We start from the raw sequence: 8,734 nt of genomic DNA, 5'->3' as shown, positions 1-8,734 counted from the left end.
TTTGCAGTTGACAATGGATTGCCATCACTTTAAATGCAGATGGTAAACTGAATAAAAATCTTTTGAAATTGTTCAAATTTATTCCTACAAATCATTCACATACTTTAAGTGGGTATTCATTTCTTTAGTAAAACGTTCATTAAAGACATATATTTCAATATTTTCCATCTGCTGGTAGTAAAGGTCAATTTTGCTATTCGTAATAAAGATAAATATTACAAGTTTGTAAAATATGATTACCTAATTTGTCTGATACATATTGAAAACGTTTATGGAACGAGCTACAGGTAGAAGCTCTATTTACATGTTTTTAAAAGGAGAAACGCCATTCTACAAAATGATTTTTCATATTAGGCCTTTTCATTATCATGTTTAAGGGAAGGGCAGTCTCTAATGTTGTCAGAACTTGTTGTCCGACCTTTTTGCCCTTTAATTTTGTATGTTCGAATTGTTATTGTAATAACGTCATAACAAAGAGTAATAAAATATGATTAAATCAAATCATTATTATGTTTGGAACTACTAGCTTTTTTGTTTTTCTGTAAGAACATTTAGTTTTGCTCAAATTTTGTGCATCTTATTCTGTAGTCACAGCAGAATAAAACGTACCTGAGTTATATATTATCTTTAAATTGTCATTCATTATGGAACCTCTTGAAAGCATATAAAAGAGCATTTAACTATTGTTTATTACCCGTTCGTTAAAACATATCTAATTATTAAGTTATATATATGTAAGCTTATAACTCTTCCAAACGTTCTGTTATTGAAATAGAATCGGAAAGTAATAAAAGGGTTTTATAATGAAATTAAGTGTATTTAAATTGAGTTGCCCTTTTCTCCTGAAAAATTGGAATTAATGTTAACTTTGATGTTGTTACAATAGTATTAGTCTTTGTAAAATGTTACCAATAATTTCAGTCGATATGCCCTGCTGATTGTATGTAGTAATACTACATGTGTTTGATCCTCATGCTTATTGGCAAAAGTTAATAAAACCGCATTCATTTTGTTTCCTCAATAAAACTTCAGATTTTACCTGGTGTTTAGTATTAAATACAAAAAATGTATATGTTTGTAGAAAAACTTTGAAAGATTTTGTTGAGTTTAACGTCGCATCGACACAATTATAGGTCATATGGCGACTTTCCAGCTTTGATGGGGAGGAATACCCTAGGTGCCCATCCGTTCATTATTTCATCACGAGCGAGCATCTGGGTAGAACCACCTACCTTCCGTAAGCCAGCTGGATGGCTTCCTCACATGAAGAATTCAACGCCCCGAGTGAGGCTCGAACCCACATTGATGAGGAGCAAGTAATTTGAAGTCAGCGCCCTTAACCACTCTGCCAAGGAGGCCCCCAAACTTTGAACAAATCATGTCATAACGTTAGCATTCAATATTGGACGATTTCTTTTCATTATATTTCAATGAATGCAGCGTTCTATCAAATAGAAGATTTTCGAAGACATTAAAGATAATCATCTTGCTCCATGGGAATTAAATGCATTATAACACGTATGGCTGTTTTCTCTTTTATGTGAAATGGTTGTTTATGAACCGGAACTGATAAGTCTAGGTAATTAAAATGATAATTAACAAAACCAAAATTGATAGAGAAAACGGATGTTATTGATTTCTACCATAGAATCTTAAGCATATCGCGCTACTGAGCTTAATGGTTCTGTTGCCCATGATTATGAATGATCTAGAAGATATTTTATGCTGAAAGAGTTTAATGGTACTGATTTAAGAATGTTCACATTACTTTTGTTGTTATATACTGACGATATTGAAACAGCAAACGAAATTCAATATGGTCTTGAAATATTAAAATAATTATTTCGAGAAATAAAAGATAAACATAAATGTAAGTAAAACAAAGGTAATTGCTTTTAAAAGTGTGGGAAGGTATAAAAGAAGTCTTGGAAATGTATATGGAAATATAGAATTTGAATTTTCATAAATTTACACAAGAGAATTTATTTGGTAAACGATTACAATTTGATGCATGGAGAGGCTGGAGGAGAACTTTTAATAAACAAAAGAGTGTGTGAGGAAATGAAGTTTGATTTGGAACATTAAAGTCGGAAAGTAGAAAATTGATAACATGACAGTGTATTATATGTAAATTAAGCAAAATATCAATTACCGGGCATAACCAAACGATAATTATGATTTCATCATGTCTGGCTAAATCAGGGAGAAGGAATAAAATTTTATTTTTGCTCACAGAGTAAGAGATAATTTCATTAAATACTGCTCCAGATCTGTAGAGAATTTTGAACGAATTCTTGGTATAAATCATTTTCAATAAATCTTCTTTAACATTGCAATTTAATCGGTGTTGTTTCTTACAAGTGAGAATAGATATATCAAGCGTCATTCAAATTTTGATTTGTTTAATTTTTTTTTCACGAATTTATGTTTTGTGGTCAAGCCCTTTCTAGATCTAAATAAACGTCTATAAAAAGCTACAAGCTAAAAATTAAAATACTTCATGTTAGTTTTTTCCCGCGTTTTTACACATTTTATAACATTTTACATTTATATTACATTTAAGTTAGTAACTGTGTTGTAACAGAGTAAAATGAAAATTCATATAACGCTAAGAGAGGGAATTGTTTCAGACAGACAGAAAGAAGTCGTAGAAGTCTCGTTTATTATAAAAAGTACAACAGACTTTATTATCTTTGTGAGTCTACCAAACAGGAATAAGAAAGCATTTGTTCACAATGTATAAACTCGATTTATTTCTTGTCAATAGGAATATTTCATTCCAGAAATTATCTGTAACAAATAAAGCAGTCGTTAGATTACCGTTTGCTGTACAGTAGAATTTCACCCACCCCTAATATAGGATAATTTTGCACAAATAACGCCACTGTACTATACAATGCATTTTTTTATCAAATAAAATTTATAAAGGAAAATACTTCTGAAGAATAAAACAAAACTAAGCGTTTGACTCAGACAGTCATTGAAATTAACAATACAGTTTACACACCTTAGCACAGACCAGGCTTAACTCTACTTTTAGAAAAAAATGAATGAATTCCATTATCCCTAAGGACACATTTTCTGAAACACGAAAACAATATTCTTAGACGAAAACGAAATATCGCTTAAGCTTTAAAACGACTCTCGTGCAAGAAGATAAATACCAATCATTAAAGTCTCGTGCCTAAATACATACACTCAGATAAAATAGACTTGGCAGTCATATGCATTATCGTGCACCGCGTTAGAAAACATCCACTTAACTATTATCTATCCGAGCCTAACGTAGCTATTTTGTTTAAAAAAAAACTGACTGTTTAAATAAATGGTATATGTCTGAACTCTGTTTTACAAGACGTAAAATGAAAGAAAGACGGTTACCGTTACATATTCATATTTTGAAGAATCTTCTAATTAAAGAGAACATTTGAAATTTGATGGAGAAAGAAACTCGAATAGGCGAATGCCGTATAAGATATATGATTTTAATATATATTCAAATGTCATTCGTACACATGTAAGAAAGTTAAAAAAAATGACGACCATCCTTAGTAATATACTTATTCAGCTTACGGTAGTCCGATTCTGTCTCTGAATAAAATTGCTTTTATGTTACATGTACGTTTTTGTTAATGTTTCTAATCAGCAGCATAAAAATTTTCTTTTTTTTTGGACATTTTGCAATGTTTGCAAAATCCTTAAGAAAGCCGTAAATCTCAATTTAATATACGAATTAAAACGTTTTTACGTTTGGCCTTTAAGAGTTAATGTAAAGCAAAACTCGTAACACTTTCTCCAGACTGGTTGGCTATACTTACTGTACTGTAATGTATGAGTTTCAAGTTTCTTACATTTTTACTTTAGTAGACATGAACATCTTTATGATCTTACAGACTTGCATATCAGTTCTTGTGTGCATAGTGTGACTGTGTGGTTGATAAGCGACTTGAAGGCATGACGAAAAGGTATATCAGAACTTGATTTTATTAGGATGTTGTTCACAAATTTCCTACGTTTGGGCATCATGGCAACGTTTCAATGATATTACATGTACCAGGTAAAGTTACAAATTACCTTTGTCCAAAGAGGTTTTGAGCCGTCGGTTTCTGCATCATTTATTTTATTGGCGATGGTAGAACCTATTATGAACAGCAGGCAGTGTGCCCAGTAACAGAGAGATAGCGATATCATACACATGCGCATACAAAATGTGAATTAAATTTTTACAAGTAAACGTAATATTCAGCATTTGCCAAATACTTTCAGGTAATCTTTACCTGATACATAACTTGTGCGCTTACACATGACTTTTATGTGAATAATTTTTACTCGTCTGATTTTTGTCGCATGAGATGCTCTTTGAACCTATGCATGCGTATCCGCCCAAATACAAAATCGCAACCTCTCAATTATAAAATATACAGCCAGACCTTTTTTTTTAGCAACCCACAAAGGAATGAACCCATGAAGTTGCCAAAGGCAGGTGGCTGCCTAAGTCTTGATGCAAGGACCAACTTAAGATCGGTTACGATCAAGGTAGAACATACAGAGATTTTAATATGAGGTTTGCTATATCTATGTCGTTTCACGACGTCAGTACAAATATTCTTAACTATTCTTATTAGCATTCACAAACAACAAACACACAGGTAGAGGGAAATGGCCTCGACTTTATTTCATTGATATTATGGCATATAGCATGTTTAAATCTATAGAAATGAATATGAACACAAGAAAAATCACTAGCTAAATGGCATCGCAACTTACAGGCAACACAAAGAGGCAGAAGCCCATTTTATAGGCTAACAACGAAGAAACTGGCAAATTGCAGATATTTCTCCATTCACAGCTGATGAAAAGGTTAGGCAAACTGATCATCGTTTACTTCAATTTATAAATTGCTATATGCCATACCGAAATGCACATACGGTCACATGTGTTTTCTTCGTCAAAAGTATATGTTAATTTCATGAACGTAAGAGTATATAAAAGGAATAACTCACCTTCACTAATTCAAGACGCAAACAAGACACTTTTTTACCATTTATAATGAAGTTCCATCTGTATTCTGTTTTACCATAACGGTCACCTTTATTTTTGTAGCTGAAACTAGATGTCATGTTTTCTTGTACTGAAATTTAAAACAAAGGCCTTGACGAAAGAACATTAAAATTTATAAATTGTTAACCTAATATGTATCAAAACATATGCCAATACCTGGCATGCTAATACTGTTACTGACAGAAATAGTATGAAACTAGACATCATAGTCTTCTCAAGCTCATATCCGAATGCCTGTAATTTCATAACTGCATACTGGTCACAGCCGATATCGTTCAACGAACAGCCTTGCCCATGTTAGAAGAAACTTATGATAAAGAGCGAGTGCTGCAGTAGAACAATTGATTTGATTTCCTTTTTTTTGTAAGCCAGCTGGATTGCTTCTTACATGCTGCATTTAACCCTTAACGTGGTCCGAACACCCAACAGAGAGGGACAAGTGATCCGTACCTTATGACTAATATTTTGTCGACCGCAACGGCCTACTTAAAATGCATTATATCTAATATTTTCATAAATATATTATTATCATTCCTTTTTAAAACATTTAACAATGAAAACAGCTTCAAACAGCTTCAAAACTAAGTCAAACGTAATTTCACCTTTTACCTGTCGTTTACCTTTTACCTTTTATTTATTTTACCTGATGTATCCCCCTAATGTTTGAGTATCACTAGCAAACTGAAACACTTAATGATTACAATATATTAAACGAATTAGTATAATTGAGCATTATCACAATTATTCAGATCAGTAATTGTAAACTTCATCATCAATATCATCGCCATTGTTTTCATATCATCATCAGAATATTATCACCATCGTCGTCATTACTATCATCGACGTCACCATCGTCATTTACGTACCATAATGTACCAACATGATATCATATCATTATCATTTCGTGATTCCACAGTCATCATTGTCATTATCATCATGTCATCATTATCATCATATCAGATTCATTATACCATATCATCATCGTAATCAAAATCATATTATCGTGTAATATTATATCATCATATTCTCATAAGGTACCGTAATCGTTATCATTATCATCATAGCATTGTTGTATTATCATATCATCATCATGTTATATCATTATCATCATCATCATTATAATTATTATCATCTTTATAATCATAACGTCAAATCGTACTATCAACGCCATATTGTCATCAAATCACCATCATACCATCATCATCATATCATTATGATTATATAGACACAAACAACGTATCACCATATTATCATAATAGCATCAACATCATTATCAACAACATCATTGTCATATCATATAATAACACAATCATCATCATACCACCATCATCATCACCACCATCACCTTCAAAATAACATAATAACATTATCATACTATATACATATCAGTGCTTGTCGTCATTATCATCTACAAAACGTTTCACCGCTTTATATCATGCTGACGAAACTGAACATTCTGATATCGGTATTTTAATCATCGTTATCATCATTGCCAGTACTTTTGGTTATCTAAAATTACAGTAAATTAAGCTTTTGTCACACGATAATTGTCCAACTATTAACAAACATACATGTGCGAAGAGCTGGAGATTTTGAATAAATGGTTATGCAAAGCCGAACATTATTCTTAAACAAGCTTTGTTATGCATGATAACAACAAAATTATATAAAACTTATCTTCCTTTCGTGTCCCAGCAACCATTCCTTCTCCAGAATACCATCCAACCAACGTAACAGCTTAAATTCATACTACGAGGCAACTATTATACAGCAATTTTTCTATCGATGTTAAAAAGCGGTTTTAATCAGTGTTTTTCGCCATTTGATGGCAACAGTTTCGCGTATTTGTGTATTTATTTTCTTTTTGCAACTTCTCTCGTCATATTTAGACACATTTGACCAAGGCTACAAATCATTAAAAAAATGTTTATAATCTCTAAATATGATTACATTTTCTTTTAATACGGTAATTTGAATGGGACTTGCAATACTTCGTATGATTTGCAAATTTAAAGCTATGATACAATGGAAATTACAGTACATTTTGTTGTGTGGCGAAACAAAACAATTAGAATCAAAATGAAATGCATTTAATAGTAAATAATCACGAAAAGCATTAGCTTGATTTTAGCTGCTCTTTACTTATGAATAAACAGAAATAATTAAACTAAAACGCCCAAGAGATATAGAAACTTTTTCAATGAAATAAACCGTATTTCATAAGAGAGCGTGAAATAATCTTCAACGCACCAAATAAAGTCTACAGAGAAACTTGTTTCGTTACGGTCTGATATGGTGTTAGATATTACATCCAAGTTTATGATATTGCTTTATCATATATTATACTAAGATCATTAGAACTTCTTTAATCCCATCTCAAAGTAAATGATCCTGTTAGAAAAAACACTACCAGTTCCAATTTAACGTCAAAGCACCATGTATGATGAACTGTACACCTTCTTGAGTTGAATTTTTATGTAACACTTTGAAATGCTATAGACTATTAGAAATACTAAATGCTAATACCAGCTAGTAAGACTCTCCAAGGAAAATTTCGAGTTTTGGATTGTGTTACTGATTTGATGGAATATCTATTCATACAGCAGTTTCATGTTCTATACGAAAAAGTTCCTAGACAAAAGACAAAGTGATATAATAATACAAGTCAGAACACAATATATATATGCAGAAGACTACTGTATAGTTGTATAGCCATCTCGTATGTAAACACATAAAGCGCCGGTAAAGTGTATCAAATATTTTCTCAAGTGATTTATGTTGTACATTGACTAAATCGAAAAAAAAGTATTTATTACATGCAGCTCAGTATAATAACTTGTGCAATGCTGTTATTAATTAAATGTATAAATACCTGTTTGTATTTTTTGAATTGTGGTATATGCAATTTTCTTGTAACTCCTTTTTAAGAATTTAACTGCTTAGGGAAGTAAATGATTTTGTGTCTGTTACTCAAGTTTAAATATAATCAATAACGAGTAGCAGGAAAAGAAATGATTTTACGTCTACTTACTTATGTATAGTAACTATGTTTAAGTATAATCATATTTAAGATTTTAAAGGTCACAGTGTTTATTTATACCTCTGTAATTACATTCTTTTGCATGTATACTGGAACGCAGACTGCTTTATATATTCCGAGACAATAAAATAAACCTTCAGAGTCGTTAAAATCGTTTCAAGTAATCACTAAAATGTATACATTGTGAAACTAAACGCCTTTTGGCAAGACAACGAAATTAGTCTAATGTCATAGGCGAGAGTTTTGTTATGTGTTTGAAAACCTCCACCACTCACTCCTACGTAGCTGCGTCCGTCAAAAGAATAAAATCGATTCACACGTCTGTAGAATTCTTATTCCGTCGACTTTTGTCAGTTTTACAGGAACTGAAACATCGAATAAACAAAGCGAAACCCTTTTCAGCTTGTACAGGGGACAACTGAAAATGATTGAAGTATGAACATAAAAAGACGATTTATAATAAGCTGTTTCGCCCTGTTTATATTTTTTAAGTTAAATCGTGATTTAACCATTAAACTATCTTTTTGTATAAGTGCCAACGGAAATGTACATTTAGCAACAACTGTACATACAGCTGGTAGCAACAGATCATTACTGATTGCCTGCGTGATTCTGTTTATTCGATTAGTAAAA

The sequence above is a fragment of the Mercenaria mercenaria genome, chromosome 5 (assembly GCF_021730395.1).
Source record: "Mercenaria mercenaria strain notata chromosome 5, MADL_Memer_1, whole genome shotgun sequence".
Classification (NCBI taxonomy): domain Eukaryota; kingdom Metazoa; phylum Mollusca; class Bivalvia; order Venerida; family Veneridae; genus Mercenaria; species Mercenaria mercenaria.
Note: the sequence above shows the minus strand (reverse complement) of the source record.